Consider the following 22,069-nt stretch of genomic DNA (forward strand, 5'->3'; position numbering starts at 1 on the left):
GGGATTTTGACAATGACAGATGGAACCAGAGGCAGAGACCCTTGGAGCACTGGACTGAGCTGCCAAGGTCCAGTTGAAGAATGGAAGTAATGAGAATGTGATCAAAGAGATCAAGACCATGAAGGGTGTATATCTACTGAAACAGTTTGCCTGAGCTAATGGGAGCTCACCAACTCCAGCTGGACTGGGAAGAAACAAGCATAGGTCCAAATTAGTCCCTCTGAATGTGATTGACAGTTGTATGGGTGGGTCAGACTGAGGAGCCACTGGCAGTGGCATTGGGATTTATCTCTACTACATGTACTGGCTTTTTGGGATCCTGTTCTCTTTGGATGTATACCTTGCTCAGCCTACATGTAGTAGGGAGGGCCTTGGATCTTCCACAAAGCAAAGTACCTCACCCTCTCTTAGTATTAGATGGGGATGAGGTGGGAGGGTGTGTGGAGGGAATGGAGAAGGGGAGGAGTGAGAATTTAGATTGGTATTTTTTTTAAAAATGTCTAATAAATTAAAAAAAAAACCAATTCTTTCAAAAAAGTTGTTTACAATGAACTTCCTGTTAACTTATGTCATATCCTTCTGAACTTTTTAATGCACTTAAAAATTATATAGTTATAATTATAGTTATAATTTTCCTTAGTTATAATTAAAGATAAAATAGATATAAATATTGTAACTATAATTCTTGCTTGATACCTATTTTGTTATATGTGATTTCAATATGTTAAAGTTAAAGCATTCCTTTTTATTTAGACAGAAAAGGGAAGGTGATGTGGGATTCCCCTCTATATACTGTGAATACTATTAATTAATGAATAAATCTGTTTTGGCCTATGGAAAATCTGAATAGAGTAAGATGGAAATTCTAAGCAGATAGAGGAGGAAAGAAAGCAGGGTTGAAGGGATGCCATGTAGCCACCAGATGAGAAAGATGCCCCCATGCTGGTACCAGTAAACCACAACCCTCGAGGTAAATTATAAAATAATAAAAGTTAGTTATTTTAAGATATAAGAGATAGTCAATAAAATGTGTGAGCTAATAGGCCAAGCAGTGTTCTAATAATAAAGTTGCTGTGTGATTATTTTGGATTTGAGAAGCTATAAAATAAACCAGAAAAACTCTGCCTATACACACACACACACACACACACACACACACAGAGAGAGAGAGAGAGAGAGAGAGAGAGAGAGAGAGAGAGAGAGAGAGAGAGAGAGAGAGCTGGACTCTAGCAGAAACCATAATATGCCATCATAAGTCCAATAATAAGACTCCACTTCTTTTTATATATAAGGACAAATAATTATAGGTTGTTGTTTGAGATTATGTTCGTTCAGTAAACTAGTGGTAGTAGATTTTCATCTAAAATCTATAACTGAACTAAGCACTGAGTAGTTACCTAGATTTTTAGTATCACACATGGTCTCCCTCATGTTGAACATGTCTTAAGTCTAAACTGAGAGATGTTGGTTACCGTCAAGGTATGCTCACCATTACTTTACTCACATGGTTATCAGGATACTGTACTCTTTCATAGTGGCCCATATGTTTGGGTATGTTGTGTCTTCATTTTTGTTGAATTCAAGGAACACTTTCATTTCTTCCCTTATTTCTTCCTTGACACAGGGGTGGTTTAGTAGTTCACTGTTCAGTTTCCATGAGTTTGTAGACATTCTGGGGGAAGAATTGTTGTTAAATTCTAACTTTACTCCATGGTGATCTAATAAGAAACAGGTGGTTACTCCATGTTTTTTGTATCTGAGGATGTTCGCTGTAGAAGGAGTGGTGGGCTGCATCCTGCCACCCAGCTCCCGCATGGCTAGTTTAATACCCAAATTAACAACACACATTTAAACACTGCCTGGCCCATTAGCTCCAGCCTCTTACTAGCTAACTCTCACATCTTGATTAACCCATATCTATTAATGTGTGTAGCACCACGAAGTGGTGGCTTACTAGGAGGATTCTAACCTATGTCCATCTTGGGCCAGAGCTCATGGCGTCTGCCTCACTGCCTTCTTCCTCCCAGCATTCTGTTCTGTCTACTCCAACTATCTGAATTCTACCCTATCAAAATGCCTAGACAGTTTCTTTATTAACCAATGAAAGTAACACATAGACAGAAGACCCACCTACATCAATTTGCTTTTTTACCGAGTATATGATCAATTTTTGAGAAGGTTCCATGTGGTGCTGAGAAGAAGATATATTCTTTCCTGTTTGGGTGGAATGTTCTATAGATGTCTGTTAAGTCCATTTGATTCATTAAATCTGTTAGTTCTCTTATTTTGATGTTAAATTTCTGTCTGGTTGATCTGTCCATTTGTGAGAGATGAGTGTTGAATCTCCTACTATTAGTGTGTGGGGTTTGATGTGTGCCTTGAGTTCTAGTAATGTTTCTTTTACCTATGTGGGTTCTTTTATATTAGGGTCATAGATACTCATGATTGAGACTCATCTTGATGAATTGTTCCTGTTATGAGTATAAAGTGTCCATCTCCATCTCTTCAATTGGTTTTATTCTGAAATCAATTTTGTTAGTAATTAGTATGGCCATACCCGCTTGTTTCTTAGGTCCATTTGATCGGAAAACATTTTCTCGACCATTTACTTTGAGGTAGTGTCTGTCTTTTAGGTTGAGGTGTGTTTCTTGCAGTCAGCAGAATGCTGGAATCTGGTTTGTATCAGTTCTCTTAACCTGTGCCTTTTTATAGGTGAGTTGAGTCCATTGATATTAAGCGACATTAATGACCAGTGGTTGTTAACTCTGGTTATTTTTTGGTGGTAATGTTTGTGTGTTTCCTTATTTGAGTTGTGTTGGTGGAGGATGATCAGATGCTTGTGTTATTGTGGGTATTGCTAGCTTCCTTGGGTTGATGTTTTCCCTCTGGTACTTTCTGTAAGGCTGGGTTTGTAGATATGTATTATTTAAATCTGTTTTTGTCATGGAATACCTTGTTTTCTCCATCGATGGTGAAAGAAAGCTTCACTGGGTATAGTAGTCTGGACTTGAATTCATGGTCTTTTATTGTCTGCAGCACATCTGCTTGACCTTTTTCCTTTGCAGCTCTTAATATTCTTTATGTTGTAGTCTTTAACTATGAAGCTTATTGCCTTTTGTTTCCTGCAGATCTGCTCTAACAGATTTGCTGTGGATCTTCATTGTACTCTCACTCCTCCATGGGGCTCATATTAATACATCAAATATTTTACTTATCTTCGTCATTATTCACCTTGATGATGGGCCTCATTTTGAGGTTGCTTCTCAAATTACATTGTCTCCTAATAACTTGTAGGCACAAGTTTAGAAATATTTTGCCATAGCTTTACTTGCATAATAATGTCACTTGCCCTTCGGTCATAACACTCTCATTAACCTGTTCTTGTGAAAATTAACTTTCCTTTAATTTACTTTTCCCCCAGAGGCTTATTCTTTATTTATGTCTATTGTGCCCATAATAACATATGCACTTATGTGTTTAGATGCACATTTCTGTCTTCTTAGTGACCAGAAATATTTCTTGGATTTCAGAGAATTGGAGTTAAACATAGGTATTTATAGACCATTTGTGTTGGTGCTGGTATTTGAGCTCTCTTCTCTTCATGAGTGTAGACTCCGTACCATGCTGTCAAATGCTGAGCCATTGCTCCAGCCCATGACTGTAGTGATATTTCATTTGTATTTTAATAAATAAAGCTTGCCTGAATATCAGAGTGTAAAACAACTGCACTGATTAAACTTACAGACCAGGCAGAGGTGACACACACATTTAATCCCAGTAGACATTTTAGTTTGCCACACAAACTGGGTGGCAGATGTGCACACCTTTAATCTCAGCTCTAGAGAGGGATAGAAGATAGAAGGAGACAGCTCTCAGTCAGTCATTCCTGGAGGCAGGATCACCATTTTGGATTGAGGTAGAGGTACGAGCCAGTAGCTGGTTGTTTTGTTTTTCTGATCTGGTTGAACCCCAATATCTGTCTCTGTGTTTTTATTAATTGTGCTACACATGATGAAAGATTTTAAGTGAAGAGAGATACTTAGTGTTTTATATCCATAAATTTAGGATGCTTTGCAAAAGAAGAACTCAATTTTATTTTTATACTAAAATTTATTAAAAATGAAATAAAGAGTGTAATCACCTTCAGTAATTTTTTAATTTTTTTTTTTTTTTGGTTTTTCGAGACAGGGTTTCTCTGCAGCTTTTAGAGCCTGTCCTGGAACTAGCTCTTGTAGACCATGCTGGCCTCGAACTCACAGAGATCCGCCTGCCTCTGCCTCCCAAGTGCTGGGATTAAAGGCGTGCGCCACCACCGCCCGGCTTTTTAATATTTTTATTAATGTATTCAGAATTTCTTTCTGTAGTATATACTGATTCATTTCTTATGAAGCTCACACTCTATTAAAGTTTTCTAAAATGTTATAAACAATTTTAACATACTTAATATGTATTTTATGCAATATGTTCATAGATATGTCTAAGTATGTATACATTGATATATATATATTATATTATACACATATATTTGCTTGGTTATGAGTGGAAAGAGGTGCATTGTTTTCATTTTCTATGACAACTACAAATATCCTAATATGTTGTTCTATTTTGCATTATAAATGGCCACACTGAAGTTCATATAAAAGTCTACAGGAGTAAGTACTCAGAAATGAGATGACAGATACATTACCTTCTAAACACATATAAAATTTACTTAAGTCTTATACTAGTTTTCTTACAGTTACAGATCTCTGACAATTTCTCTTTTATATTGTCAATAGTTGAAATTCTAGTTGTTTTATTTTTATTCTAATATCTGTGAGTTGATTGATCATTGTTTCTTAAAATTTTCTGATGGTCAATTAGTTTTTCAATTACTCTTTCAAAAATTTCATGAACTGGGTTACGTTCAGCAACAATGCTATTTTTCTCCTATTTTTGGAGGTTCACAGCACAATGTCAAAAGGTCTACAGAGCCAGGCTTTCTGCCAATTTTCTTGCCTCTTCTAGCTCTTTGTGAACTTTTAAGATGTACACTGAGGATTCCTCAGCATGTTGCTCCATAATTTTACACTGTTATTACAGTGTCTCTCTTTTCTGAGAGTATTTTTCAGTTGGTCAAAAGCATATTATTAGATTCTAGGGGGTCTTAAATGATTAATTATTATGTCATTTTGATATTTTTAACTTATTAATAGCCACATATTCTTTTCTCAATCATGGTATTTATGTTCTTGGGTTCCAGAAGTTAAGACATGGTTAAGATAATTTTCAGGAGAGTTTACCATATGACAGTAACTTTGGGTTATAATCTTACCAGTGTTTCTTATTTTCATGTTATAGAATTGTCTTAATTTAACATATAGAATTGTCATAATTTAACATCATTCTTTTGGTTGATTATTTATTCTTGATGATTTTTAATGTTTGCTTGCCCTTTCTAGAAAATAGTCTGTCTTCTTTGACAACACCGAATAAGATGTGACCCCTCAAACATTCAAAAGTTTATAAATTATATTCATAACATTCTTTATTAAAAAATAAAATATTAACTTAAGTATTTCTTTCATAAATTCAAAGATAAAATGTTGGCAATAACTAGCGTTGAAATGTTCTAGATAATACTAAAACATAATTGTTTTGATTAGCATAAATAAGTATATACTATGATATTGTAGACTATGAAAACCAGTCAAGTAATGTTCAGAAAATCTTTGTGTTTTCCCTAAATGATAGGCAAAGGAGAAACAAATATGTGATCTCACCCTGCTCTAAATAATCTAAACAACTTTAAATAGCATGATAATAAAATTGATAATTTAATGTTAATCGAATAAATGCCTAGACCATGACATAGTAAGCATTACTTAAAACATTTAACAACTGTTAATACCTTAGGTATTCATAGGTGATGAAATATAGTGCTATGATATTTGTAGAAAAATAATTTATTAAGATATGTATGATTGATATATCTGATAGTTAAGGAATTGTTATTAATGGTTATTTGATTTTGAGAAAATGTGGATCCGTTTTTATAAATCTGAAGTATATTTTCCCATTGAGGTAAAATTAAATACCCGGCTCTCTAAAAAGTATAAGTTTTTATTTGAAACATCTTATCCTTAAAATTTTACAACTTTGACTTAAATGTTGTTTAAATTGCTGATTAGAAATTGCATTGCCCTAAAACCATTACATTTACATTATCTCTTAATAAAATTTTCTCAGTAAGTCTTCAAATAGATTCTACCATCAATTTGAAAGGCTATTTCCTAGATGTGTTAATATTGCAATTAGCAGAGCACATGTCTCAGTGATAATGAACTTAAAATGTACTGTGTTAAGTGGTCACTGAAAAGTAATTTCAGTGGTTTGGGTGATTTAAAAGTCATTTTCATTCATTCATTTTTAGGCTAAAAATTCTTTATTTCATATCATAAATGCTTATTCTCTTGATGAGAATTGTGGTAATTACTACATTCAATCAAAGGACGACATTTTACAGAAAATAAGTGGTCATTGCGAATAATAGTTATTGCCACTCATATGCCTTATATTATATTATGACGTAATTGGAAGTATTTCATTAAATGATATAAATATATTTATTTCTTCTAATGAAAAAATTATTTCACTTAAAACTTATAAATTCTACACAAGATTCAGAAATAAGTCCTGCCTAAATATCACAGGAAATTGCTGAAAATGAAATATGCTTGACACATGTAATTACAAAATACTAGTTATGTTCATTATTCAAAACAGCTCTTCCCATTTATGCCTCACATTCCTTAGCCTGAACTCCAATTGTTGTCTGAACTGACATTTGAGTGGTTAAAAACAGAATGATATACACCACAGATACATCATGTTCTGAAACATCATCTTTTCCAAATCCTAAAACCATGTTCAGATGAACTCTAAAGAGTTTGGAAGAGGTTTCTCCAGGAGTTCATAGAGTTTTTCAGGAGTTTCTTACCAAGATTTTTGGAGATAGTGTAGACACTTCTCTGTGGCAGTAAAATGAATGATGGTTTTATTTTTGTTGAAATCTACTAGGCTTCTGTATTACATTCAGGCTACAGGAACATTAAAAAAAAATTACTCCCTGACTTGAATCCATCCTATCTTTGCTTCAGCAAACAACTTTTTATTTACCAGCAATTAAATAATCTTTGTACAAAGTACTTTTATTCACTTATTACATCTTGTGAACACTTTTAGCACTGATTAAGTTATTTTGCATCAATCTACACTTGACCCAGTCTTTACAGTTAGGCTTTCTTGAAAGTATTTTGTATTTCTAGGGAAAGTTCTTTATTTCATTACTTGGAAGGGAAAAACATTTCCATATCTAGAAAACTAAGCTACATGGCCTAGAAAATGAGAGCTTTTAACTCAGCTTTCTCTTCAGACTAGGGCAGACATATTTTAATGAGAAGTAAATAGGGCCTTCAGAAATCTGAAAATCAATTTGCAACATGAATAATCCCATGTTGTAATAAATATACTGACTACAAATACAGTATGATAAACTAGGTAAAAAAATAATAATAATAATAATAATGATCTTTAGTGTTTATAAAAACTATTAATTAATTCCATTATAGGTAACACATGAAATTTATGAATAAGATTATAAAATTACGGATGGTAAGTTGGTTCAGGTAATAGTTACTTTTTTGTGAAGTCTGGCAACGTGAACTTGATACATTTAATTCACATGGTAACAGGAGAAAAAAAATAAACTTAATGTTGTCTTCTGACGTGTGTATGTGGATACAAGCATACACAAAAATACATGGAGAGAGTAATAAATGTGAAAAAGAATGTTAAATATATAATAAAAGACATGATTTTATAATATGAATTCTATATCGAATTTCTTTAAAAATTTTGGCTCTCAAATATAAAGTGTTTACTTGAATGAGCAGACAGATCTGTTTGCTGCTTTGTATCCCAGGGTTTCTCCAAACCATATATTTGAATACTTCCTATCATTATGAATATATTTAAAGAAGCACATACATGAAAAAAAAAGAAAAGGGGAATAAAAGAGAAAAAGTTTTAAGTGAGAAGAGCAATGAAAAGATGAGAAAAAGAAGAGGTTTGGCAAGGAATATCTAACTCTAAAGATGTGTGGAAAAAGGATTTGGAAACTTACTTTATAAACGTTTTTTTAGGAAGGCATTCATGAGCCGCCTGCCAACTATGGAGCTATGGTCAGTTGATGGCTACCGTCAACAATAGACTGAGTTTTTCTTTAAAGGATGTTGTTTTTAGTAGATTATGTTCTACTGAATGGCCTCCAAATCAAAAGTTCCTATGTATCACAAATTGTAGCCAATAATAATTAAAGCACAAACATACAGAACAAATAAAAATATTAATAGATACAATGTAAAAAGAGCAAGTAACATATACAGGCAGACCTGTTGTGGGATTCCCCTATGTATGCTGTGAATACTATTGGTCAATAAAGGACTGCTTTGGCCTATAGCAAGGTAGAACTTAGTCAGAGAAAGCTAGGCTGAATGCTGGGAGAAAGAAAGCGGAGTGAGGAGAAGCCATGGAGATACTGCCGGAGACAGACATGTTGAAATTTTGCTGGTAGGCCACGACCTTGAGGTGATGCACAGATTAATGGAGATGGGTTAAACTAACATGTAAGAGTTAGAAAATAAGAAGCCAGAGCTAATGGGCTGAGCAGTGATTTAATTTCGGTTCTGAGATTCCATACAGCTGGAAAACAAACAAGCAGGATCTTACAACATTAAAAGGACTATTAGATTAAGCCTCCTAGTAACATATAAAGGCAGACATATACGTGTTTTCTCATTGGACATTCTAATAGCTAGTAGAACCTGGACAGAAGTGTAGAAGTGTTGAAGATGCCAGCTAAAAATTACATACCCAGCAAAACTTTCAATAACCATAGATGGATAACATAAGATATTCCATAATAAAGTTAAATTAAAAATAGCTATGTTGAAATCAAGAACTTATGAGGTTAACTATGCCTGTGAAAACACAGGCAATAATCTCAAACCACCAAAATCAAAAGAAGAAAACACACAGAAACAGAAACACACACACACACACAAACACACACACACACACACACACACCACCACCACCACCACCACCACCACTGCTGTGGCCACCATGACCACTGCTATCACTTCTACCATCACCACCATCAATATCATCATAAACAAAATAATGTGAACCAATAATAATTGGACAGTGATACAGTTCAATATCAATTATTTCAATTTCTCAGAAAAAAAGGCACAAACTAAGAATGGATGAAAAAACAGGTCCCATAATTAGGCATTTTTCAAAAGTCAAAATAAATAGGCCAATTAATTAAACAAAGCTAAATGTCAAGAACAGATATTACTCAGGGTAAAATGTTGAAAAAAGATATTCAAAGCAAGTGTACAGAAGCAAGCTTGTGTAGCTATTTTAGTTTCTAACAAAATAGATTTCTTACCAAAACTAATCAAAATACATGGGAAAAAACACTACAAACTCATAAAATATCCACCAAGATAACGTTTCAAATCATAACACCATTGACTCAAACATAGGGCACCTAAGTTGTGAAAGAAATACTGCTACAGCTTAAGTCCCATATTGACGGCCACACACTGATAGAGTAAGACTTCAATACCACACTCTTGCCAATGGTAGCAGTTTGATACCACACCAATATCTTAGAACAAAAAGAAGTAAAGATGCCAAGGACAATAGATAACAAGAAATGATCAAATGAAGAGCTGAAAACAATAAAATAGAAATAAAGAAAACAATATAAAGACCAATAAAAAAAGAGTTTGTTATTTGGAAAAAAACGAACAAGACACATAAACTCTTATCCAAACTAAATAAAAAGCAAAGATAGCATATTCAATAAGAAAATCAGAAGCATAAAAGAAAGCAGTACAACAGACACTGAGGAAATCAGGAGAATAATAAGAACATGATTCTCTACCAAATTGCAAAATCTAAAAAGAAATATAAAATTTTCTTGATAGGTACTATATACAAAAGTTAAATCAAGATTGATGCATAATTTATATCTACCTATAAACCCTAGTAAAATAGGAGCAGTTAATAAAAGACTTCCAATCAAAACAAAAAAAAATAAAAAATTTCAGAGTCTGATAATTCTAGTACAGAATTTTATCAGACTTTCAAAGAAGAATCAATGCCATTACTCCTCAAATTATTCCACAAAATAGAAACAGAAGGAACATTTTTCTAATTCATTTCATGAAGGCACAGTAGCCATGATACACAAACCACATACAGTCTCAACAACAACAACAAAAATAGAACTACAGACCAATTTCCTTTATAAAAAGAGATGCAAAATAGTCAATAAAATTTTTGTAAACTGAATCTGGTAAGAACACACCAAAAAAAATGCACCAAGATCAAGTTGGCTTCATTACAGAGATATAGGAATGGCTCAATATTAAAAATAATCAGTAAATATTATCCACTATATAAAGAAACTGAAAGAAAAAATTCTATATGATCATCTCATTAGATATTAAAAATAATTTGAAAAAATCCAATGTCCATTTGCAATAAATGTACATACAAGGAGCATATCTAAACATAAGAAAGTTAATTTACACCAATTCTGTAGCCAACATTCAATTTAATGGTGAGAATTTCAAAGAAATTCCACTAAAAACAATAGCAAGATAAGGTTGTCCACTCTCTCCTTAACAATAGTACTTGAAATTTTAACTAAAACTATAAGTCAACTAAAGGAGATAAAGGGGATACATGTTGGAAAGGAAGATGTCAAAATTTGTATCGTTATTAGAAGACGAATAGTGTACATAAGTGATTATAAGAATACCACTGGAATATTCCTACAGCTGACAATGCAAATTGGCTGGATATAAGATTAACTCAAACAAACAATTGGACAAGCAAATAAGTGATGAGGGAGGTGTTGTATGCTGTGGATATTTTTATTGTCATTGGTTAATAAAGCAGCTGCTTTTGGCCAATGGCTTAACAGAGTAAAGCCAGGCTGAAAGAGATATATATAGAGAGTAGGCAAAGTCAGAGAGAAGCCATGTAGCACGGCTGGAGACAGACATTGGATGCTAGACAGAACTTTACCAGGTTTTACCAGCCATGTGGCAAAACACAGATTAATGGAAATGGGTTAGTTTTAGCTAGCTAAAATATGCTTAAACTATTGACCATACAGTATAGTTTCTGTGTGATTATTTTGAGTCTGGGAGGTCAGGAAATGAACTACTGGCTTCTGCCAATAGGTAGCCTCCCTACATAAAAATGACAAATAGATTGAGAAAAAATTAGGGAAACAACATTTTTTATGAAAGCCTCAAATAATATAAAATATCTTATTACTAGAAAATAATAAAGATAAAATTCTGTTATCATTTTTCTCTTATTTCTCTGTTATAAAAATATTGTTGATAGCATTATAGAGACAAACATTGGCTCATTCTCTCAAGGACTGTGGGTCATAACCTGGGAATTACCTGCCTGGGGTGTTTTATTATGAACGCACTGTATTAAATGGAAAAGGTAGTCATGGCTGATGTTCTCAGCTGGCATCCAGTTTCTCTTTCAAATATCCTGGGCGTTGGCTCAATTAATTTATTTATTGTCTTAGGGCTGGAGTTCACAAAGCTGGGGATTGTGAGGTGACATGTTTGCTCTTAGTATCTGTACCTCTCCTACTGTCTGTCACGTATTCTTTATTACAGGCCAGTTGCAGTGGGTCTGTCTGACTTTCCTCTAATTGCCTTGAGAAAATTTTGCTTCTAATGGGTACCTGTGATTACTTTCAGACTCTGAGGACTGACTGCCTATGTTAAAGTGAACTGTGTCATATGACATGGGATAATCAGGACATCATTAATGTAATTCTGAGTTCTGGGAATTATGTAAGCTCATATCCCTACAGAAACACATTATTTTTTTTTTTTTAAGTAAGGAAGATTTTTCTTTTTGGGGCCTGCAGGAGGACAAGGAAGAATGCATAGTTTCCAACTATGGCACATGCTTGACAAAAGAAATGTGAGTAATTTACTTGGAAACTTACACATATTAATGTGGATAAGGCAATTAGTGATGAGCCCTTTCCTGAGCATACTCAGTGTCCATGTAAAGTCATAGTTCAAAAAATAAATTAGCCACTATAACATTAGAATGATGTAAAAGCAGTAGTGAGAGCAAACAGGATGGATTTTAAGATAAATTTAAATACTTCTTAATGATCAATCCAATGAAAGAATTCTTATGTATATATGCCTAAGAAAAACAAAGCAAAATCAAATAATAATTACATGCCATATCTGTAGACATACATTTATATATTTTGTTTTCTGGGTAAACATTTTTATCATGGCTTGGAAAGTGAGCGATAATAGGTTCTGTTGTTAACAGAATGATACAACACAAGTTAGTTACAAAATTTCTAAGATACATTTCAGGTGTGTTTAGCCAGAGTGATGTCAGCATGACTAGATTTCATTCCTGTTAAGTATGTTCAAGTTATTCCTTTGAAATTAGCAAAGATGTAGTCTGTATTTAGATGTCCTTCCACATGAGATATCTCTATGTACTTTTTCTAGATTTGTGAAGGTTTGTAAAGAAGCCTCACCATGTTTCGTCCTGAGTCCATGCTCTACGTGTGCTGTTTCTGCAACCCCCTTGTATTATGTGTTTACAACTCATTTCAGTAAAGTTCAGCTTTTCTGTTGCTACTCATTGCACTGTAATAACCATATGTTTATATCTATTTTATCTTTTCATTTTAGTGTTAATAATTTAAAATCATAGTTTCTAATATCTTTTTGAACAGAGGATTTTTTTTTCAGAATGGTTGCTTGGAGCTGAGTTGAACTGGAGAGAGATGAAATAGCTCCTATGGAAATTTATTAATATAATAAGAAAATAAAATAATCATCTAGTTTTAATAACTTACAGTAGTAATATAGGAAAGTAAAATAGATAGCATTGTTTTTTTCCTATTCATTACAGCAGTCTTCTACAGAAATATTCCATTTTCCCTATGGTAGCATGATTCTAGTCAAGATGAAAGTTGTCAAGAAGCATCTAACAACACAGTGGTCGTTAAGCAGGAAGATCATGTATGGTCCATGGTCTTGAAGCCAGGAGAAGGAAGAGTAGAAAGAACTAAGTAGGAAAGCACTACACAGAGATACATACATGTATGAGAAGACCTTCGATTCAAGCTGACAGAATTCAAGCTTACAGAATAGGGACAGGTAGAAAACACAAACTGCCAATTATCACTGCTTTAGGCCAGTAATGGGCCTTATCTATGTAGTGATGGCAAATTTTCCTCATATGGACTACCAAGTAAAGTATTAGCAATAACTTAGAGTTGTGTCTAGAAAAATTGCCCACATGTTCTTAGCAATGATACTCAGTAGTTCAAAACTAGGTTGCTCAAATACCTAGAATTCTGAATTCTGAATATTTTAAAATGAATATGTCTGTCTGTTATTACTTTTCTTGTGCATTTCTTCTGGTCTTCTGATTTCTGTATTAGATGTACCTTCCAATTCTTCCCTCCCTCCTTCCTTCTTCCCTTCCTCCTTTCATCCTGCTTTTTTTTCTGTTTCTTGTATTAGGATTTGAATCGAAGGTACCCTATGGCTCAAGATATACAAATGTTTTGCCACTGACTAAGTACCTAGTCATAATTTTTAACTTTGTTTTTAGAGATTGGATCTCTCTAAAATGCTCTGGCTTGGGTTAGAAAGTTTCCTCAGTGGCTAGTTTAAGAGTGTGTTGGTGTCACAGTGGATCCAAGCTGGCTACTGCATTGGTGGTTTAAAGCAGTTTAACTCCGGGAACATGGAATCTCAATCCTTTCATCTCTGCAGCTGTCATCACCCTCATGTACACCAAGACATACATAGAACAAAGATACCCAAGCTTTTAATCCTCCTGTATTGACCGTCTCAGTATCTGGTAATGCAGACCTGTGCCATAAGTACAGTCCACATTTTTCTATCTCTGAATAGCTTAAATCTATTTTAAATATATAAATTATTTATACATATTAGCCTTTTTCGCTATATACAATCCGAAGAAACAGAATTTTAAAAATAATTTTAACATGTCAATGTAATCTTTTCTCACCAACTAAATGAGCATTGTTGAAATATGTTAGAAGATTTTTGCTATCATATTGACAATGAAATGCATTTAGCATGAAAATTTTTATTACTTTATATATAATTTCATGAATATCAAAGCTTTCAGAATAAAGCTTTGTTAAATATTTTGATCACATATATTTTTTTCTTGAGTAAGACATTTAATGAAAATAACATTTAGGTAATTTTTGCTGTTTAATAAAACCACCAGTATTATTTATGAAAATGGTTTGGAAATTATATTTGGAAAGGTGATTATGTTATTTAAAATCATATTTACAGAGTTAATAACATTTATATTTTTAATGACAACTTTTTCTAAGTCTCAATCAGGCTTTGCCTTTTAGATGTATAAATATTTTATAAATGGCGGCACCAGTGAGTCTGATTATAATGGGTACCAAAAGACTCCAATATGCAAGCCACTTCCTCTTGAATAAAATATGTCCCATTTTAATCGTGCAAATGACAGTTTTAATCAAGAAAAGTATAGTTTTAGTTCATTAATTCTTAGGATGCAATATGAATCTTGAATTACTTTGAAAGTAGTTGAAGTAAATAGTTTAGATAAGGTTTTTGTAATGATCAAATGATTTTAATGTTTTTTTCAAAACAGACTTTTTGGAATTAAATTAAAATTAAATTTTCCTTAACAAGGTAATTCTCTATTTGAAATATAAAATAAAATGTGCATTTTAGGATTAATTGAAAGTCTAGAAGACTTTTTACAATTTAAGAAATCAAAATTACAAGCATTTGGCTTTTTTCAAATCTTTATTTTTTAACCTTTATACTCAGAGAATGAACAGTGCTAAGTTATTTCTAAGCATTTATTTTAATCATCATTATTTTTATTTTAAGACTTTGTATGAGTCTTTGTCTCCTCTTCTGTATTAACACATTTGACTAACATTATCCTAAATGCAATAATAATTTCAAATAAAATATTGTTAACACATTTTATTGTCCTTACAAAATTTGAAAATTAGACTTACACATGAAGAAGAAAACTAAACACAGCCAGCTGTACTGAAACAAGATTTCAATAAAACATTACTTACTATAATTTTTCTTGGGGTCAATCATAAAATTGAACAGTTTTAGATTCAATAACTGTTAGTGCCATAGTTTGAGGTTCACGGTGATTACAAATAGAAATATTAAAAGTGTATCTAGTTGTAAATAAATATGGTGGAATTTTTCTCCAATAATCTTGTTTGATTTTGTTCTAATTTGTCAAAAATATCATAAGTAAATGAGCTGAGTTATCTGTAGGAGAATAACAATTGCCTCTTCATGTAGGAGAGCAGAGGTCTAGTCAGACTGCAGGTAGACCAATTCTCTAAGTTCTACTTTTTCCAGGAGTTCCTGAAGGACTACCTAATACATCCATTTACACCACAAGGATTCTCAGTCAGACAGCTGTTTTACACATGGTAAAGATTTAAAACCCTAGGATTATGAGTTGAAAAGTTTCATAAAATTCATCTATCCTCAAATAATCTTCTCAAAAGTGAAAAGTTAATGCTGACAGTTTTCAGATTTGTCAAAAATTATGCATGCTGATTCATTGAGCAGGTGTGATGGGATTTCCCTAGCTAATGAAGCCACAAAGATCTCGTAGAGCCGAGATTCCTCTACATGTTCTATATGAATTTTATAGTGACACAATATTGATCAAAATTTTAATATTGCATGGATTTCACAATATCCCCTGAGACTAAGGTTAAAAAAGATATAAATGGATACCTTTTATTCTTTTGTCTTATCTTTTAATGTTATAAGATATTTGCAGCAAAGCTGAAAGCACAGTGATATGAAAAGAGAAGTCTCAACTCACTTTCTTATAGCACTTTATGACTTCTTTGTGATATAAAATATATTTTTCAAAGAATTTCTCAGCTTTAGACTGGTAGAGGGAGAGCTATGGAAGGAGAATGGTTAATCAGAATTCATTTGCATATTAATTATCACTCACAGTCATCTGTTCTTCTTATCAAGCAGAGGCTTATCATTTCAGCAGTGTTCTCATTTCACATATTGGTAAAAATCTCAATACATGTGACTATAACAAGCATATATCATTTTACTGCATTCTTCAGGAAAATACTTTTGATCTAGCTATTCTGTAAATGACATAATTCACAAAAGTGTCAAACTGTTGCAAATAGTTTACCATTGGCTCCCATATTTTTGTGCCTAATTCTTTGTTATTGTTATATATTAAAAATATAGCATATATGTTTGTGTTACTGTATGTTTTTATGCATATGAATATAATTGAATTTATGCCTATAGTAACATATGTAATAAGAGGCAAGGAGGGAGATGATGTGGGAGTCCCCTCTCTATGCTATGAATAGCATTGATTAATAAAGAAACAGTTGTGAGCCTGTTGTAGGGTAGAATAGAGCTAGACAGGGAAAACTAAAATGAATGCTGTCAAAAAGGAGGAAGAGTCAAAGAGAAGCCACTTAACACCATCAGAGACAGATGCTGGAAATTTACCTGGCAAGCCACAGTCTTGTGATGAAACATAGATTAATGGAGATGGGTTAATTTAAGATATGAGTTAGCCAATAAGAAGCTAGAGCTAATAGGCCAAGCAGTGATTTAATTAATATAGTTTTTAGTGGTTATTTTGGGAACCTTGATGGCAAGGAAATGAACAAGTGGCCTCCATACAACAAATTGGTGCTCCAACATGAGTAACTACATTCACATAAAAACATGAGAAATCTTAAAAAGAAATTCTAGATACAAAAGAGCATAGTTAAGCATGGCTTTTGGTAGCCATATTTTTTTTTTCTAGATGGGCTCGTGGCAAGCATGGGCACTGCGGCTACTTTAAGAGAGGTGAGGTAAAAACTGTGCAGCTCCTCAAAAAAATAAAAACAACAACAGCTTCCTAGTTTGCCAGCACAAATGGCTCTAACTCATTCTTGGGTGATCCAGCTAGGGAGCATTTGAATGGACTTTGTGAGCAGAATGCTACAACTTGCTTAATGGCAACACAGACCTGCTGTGACCTGACCCTGGATGTGGGGAGGAGAAAATGACTCTCAGAGACAAAAGTGGACCTCCTCCAACATTTTGGACTTGGCAGAGCCAAAAGGTAAAGCAGCATTAGTCATAGTAATTTTCCTTAGTTTTTAAAGAACTTCTGGTCAGAAAAGAATTACAATACACCGTAAAGACAAATTCATGTGGAATAGACCTCTACATGGGTCACATTGTGAGATAAATGTCCATAGTCTTGAAAGAGAGAGGAAAAAGAATACAAACATATAATATAAAAGAGTATAGATAGTCATAAGTTAAAGGAATAAAGATGATAAATATTAAAATTGTAGAAAAAGTAATAGAGTAAAAAAATAAGCCATGTAAAGATGGAAGATACACAGAGAGTCTGGATTATATATATTATTCTGTGTATGTGTTTTTAAAAAATTATTTCACTGTAAAGGAGCTAAGTACAGAGAAACATTTTATTATATGGGCTGCTAAGCTAAACCAGCATATATATTTTAATGGTATCTTGATTCTAAAATTTGGATCTAAGGATTTGTTGCTTTGGTAATGAGAATCTGCTTTTCATTCCACAGAGGATGAGAACCTACGGAATCCTTCCAGACTAATGTGGTTTAATGGAACAAAACACAAAAAGGTTGCCTTGAACACTCCCTAAAAATTACTTCACCTAATGACAAGCAGGAAGCAGTTTGGAAGGAACTTTGCACAAATTTCCTAAATGACAGTTAATAAATATTTGTTTAGATTTAAGGGGGGATATGATATCGAGATGAATACTTGGTATGGATCTTGGTTTAATGATAAAAATTTGAGGTCAATTTTATTATACTGTATATATGTATTTCTGCTCTTGATTAAGGTATTATGAATGTACAGCTCATTTAAAACTATAATGTAAAATTATGAAATACAGGTTAATAGTCATCTATAATAGTCAAGCTTATAGTCATGTTAGTTAGTTTTCTAGATATAGAGAGATATATTTTTAGTTAGATAGATACTTTTCAAATCTTTCAGAGCTCTTCAGAATATGGCATTTAAAATGTTTTAAGAATTTAGGAATTTTCATGACAATGAGACACACCTGCACTGATTACTTCAAGGTGAAGGTGGGCATCAAAGAGTCTCCTTATGGAGTTTGCTAGCCATTTGGGCAAGAATCTGCTCTTGCCTTGATTGCTTCATATTATATTGTATTAACTGGACATGCAGGACTCACAGCGAGATTACTGTTGAACTTTAGGGTTCCTGCTTCATGAAAGAGTATGTAAGACCTTCTACAAGATACAGAAAAAAGTGGCTGACAAACTGCCAGCATAGGCAGAATTGTCTTTGAAATAGCCCATTTCATGGAAAAATTTTTCAGATAATATAGGCTAGTAGGCTAAAGGTAAGTGTCCCAACACTATAGAAGAACTTTGAGAGACTGTCCAAGCAGCGAGATGTCTCTGTCAATTCTAGAGTTTTGGAAGATGTTTACAATTTACTTCCTGTTTAGTTTGGTAATATTATATCTTTCTTGAGTATTTGGTATAGTTGAAGAATTATACAGTTATAGTTTTCTTTAATCATAATAAAAAGATAAAATAGATCTAAATATTGTAACTATAATTCTTGCTTGATAACTGCTTCATTCTATGTAATCTTACTATGTTAAAGCTAAACCTTTTTTTCTTTAAGCAGAAAAGGGGAGGTGATGTGGGATTCCTCTCTGTATTTTGTAAATACCATTGCTTAGTAAATAAATTGTCTTGATCCTGTGATAGTGTAGAATAGAGCTAGGTGGGGAAAACTATACTGAATCCTGGGAGAAAGAATGTGGAGTTGAAGCAAAGCCTTGTAGCCTTACCAGAGACATGTGCTTGTACTTTACCTGGTAAGCCACACCCTTTTGGCAATACATAGATTAATGGAGATAGGTTAATTTAAAATATAAGTTGGACAATAAGAAGATAGAGCTAATAAGCCAAGTACTGACTAAATTAATATAGTTTCTGCTGAAACCAGGCTCTAGAGAAATTCCCAGGAAGCCACAAGGAAGAACCCTCCTAAGACCCTAAAAAATAGTGGAGAGGGGGCCCTATCTTGAATTGCCATGTAGTCAGACTGGTTATTATCTTAAATATCGCCATAGAACCTTTGTCCAACAACAGATTGAAACAGAAACAGAGACCCACATTGGAGCACTAGACTGAGCTCTAAGGTCCAGTTGAAGAGTGATGGGAATGAGAATATGAGCAAAGAGGTACAGACCATGTAGGGTTCATCAACTAAAACAGTTTATTCTCTTTGGATGTATTCCTTGCTCAGTCTAGATATAAAAGAGGATCCTGGTCCTTCACAAAGCAATGTGCCTTACCCTCTCTTAGGATTAGAGGGGGTGGGGGTGGGATTAGATGGGAGAGAATGGGAAGAGGGGAGGGAGTGGTGATTTGGATTCATATTTTTTTAAAAAAATCATATGTGTGTGTGTGTGTGTGTGTGTGTGTGTGTGTGCACGCGCGCGCGCGTTTGGTTATTTTTGGAGTCTGGATGCCCATTAAATGAACAAGTAGACTCTTTACAACAGGGAGAGAAAGAGAAGGAGGAGAAAGAGATACCTTTAGGGACAAACCACTATCCTCCATATTACACTCTGTATTAGCTTCAGGTTATTTGCTGTGTTCAACACAGTTAATAGAGATAAAATAAATTATCATTTCAATTCATCCTTGAAAGCCTACATAGCTCCAGGAAACCAACATGCCCATGTGTAACCCCAGAACATAATAGGAATAATTTGTGAATACACAGAGAAAGCTGTTTGATTAGACAAGTGGATTGGTAAACTCTAGGTTCAAGGTAGGAGAACATATCTTATTATCTAAGATGGGATGGATCTGAGGCAGACTACCATTATGTACTCCTGGTCCCTACTCATACATAGACATGTATATGCACTTTTGCCTACACCCTTCTTAACAGTCAAATACTTACATACACTCATATACACTTGTTTAAAAATACAAAAAAAAAAAAACAACAGGAAAAAGAGAAGTTAATTTAGCTCAGAATTCCAGAGTTTTAAAAGTATAAATAATGTACCACGTGTCATCAGAAGCTGCTCATTCATTTCCCAACTTCTCAGACTCAAATAATCTAATGGAAACTATATTAATTACAAGATTGTTTGGCAAACAGCTTACGCATATTTCTAACTAACTATTGTATTTTAAGTTAACCCCTTTTTATTCATCTGTGGAATACCATGAGGTAGCATCCAACAAGTTAGATTTCAGGTAGCAGCTGGTGGCTGGCAGCTGCCATCTTTCTTCTTTGGCAGCTACATGGCATCTCACCAAATCTGCCTACTATATCTCTGTATCTCTTTTTGAATTTCCTACCTGGATTTGGCCAAAATAGCTTCTTTAGTAACCAGTGGTAATAAACATATTCATAGCATATAGAGGGCAATCCCACAACATCAGTGAGCAGTAGAAAGGGCCAAATTCATATCTTAATGATTCAACAATCACATGAAACCTTTCAATATTGCATTGCTTTTACTTCTTATGGTTCTGTACATTTTTGGTGATTTCTATGAAGATTGTATAAGATATTTCTTAAAGTTTCATTTGATGAAAGGTCAAAAAGGACAAAAAATCTAATATGTTATTACCGCATAATGGCATTTGCCATTAGTTATTGTTTATTGTCTTTTGTATGATGTTTATAAACCCTTTATCCAGAGTGATCTAGATCATATAACTCTCAGAATCCAAGTTGATATAGTCAGAATTAACACAAGTTCTGAATGTCAAAATATCTTCTGTTAAGTCCTGACAGAGGAGAGTCATCTGTCTATGTGTTACTTTCATTGGTTAATAAAGAAACTGCCTTGGCCCTTTAATAGGACAGAAAATTAGGTAGGCGGAATAGACAGAACAGAATTCTGGGAGAGAGAAGGCAGATGTGTGAGGCAGTCACCATAGTCAGTCACCATGCTTCTCCTCTCCAAGACAGATGCAAGTTAAAATCTCTCCTGGTAAGGGACCACCTTATGGTGCTACACAGATTACTAAATATGGGTTCAAACAAGATATGAGAATTAGCCAGTAAGAGGCTGAAACTAATGGGCCAAGCAGTATTTAAATGAATACAGTTTCCAGGTAATTATTTTGGGTAAAGGTAGCCAGGTGATGGGACACAGCCTGCTGCTCCTTCTACAAATTGTCCACATTTTCAAACCAATACCTTAAATTTTCTCTGCCCTGAGTATCAGGTCATAATAGTTTGATTGATAAATGTCCCCTGTAGCTTCTGGAGTTTGAATATCTGATCCCACATGTGATATTTTTTAGGAATCCTAGTTATATTTGCAAGAAGAAGTATGTCACTGGGATAGGTTTTATGAGTTTAGGCAAGCAACATTTATATTTTGTTCTCCTTGTTCTGTGCCCTTACACCATTATAAAGAGAATAGTGACCAGGAGCCAAAACCCTACCAATTGGTTGTTTTATCTAGACTAGCAGCAGAATTGGCACAATTGCCTATTTTATATTGATTTTAGAGGCTAGGAAATAATAAAATGGACAATGTCATAGACTCTAGACACCCACTAAAGGCAACAATGTATGTCAGTGAAGGGTCAATGTAGGTGGCTTTGTGAAGCTATTAGGTAAACTACTAAATTTCAATAGAAATCCCAGTATATCGAATATGCCAAGATTGGGTTTCTGTCAAAAACCTAAGACACTTATTTAGACCTTTAAGGAGTATCTCTGGCTGGAGAGATGGCTCAGTGGTTAAGAGCATTGCCTGCTCTTCCAAAGGTCATGAGTTCAAATCCTGGCAACCACATAGT

This window comes from Arvicola amphibius, chromosome 10, assembly GCF_903992535.2.
Source record: "Arvicola amphibius chromosome 10, mArvAmp1.2, whole genome shotgun sequence".
Classification (NCBI taxonomy): Eukaryota; Metazoa; Chordata; class Mammalia; order Rodentia; family Cricetidae; genus Arvicola; species Arvicola amphibius.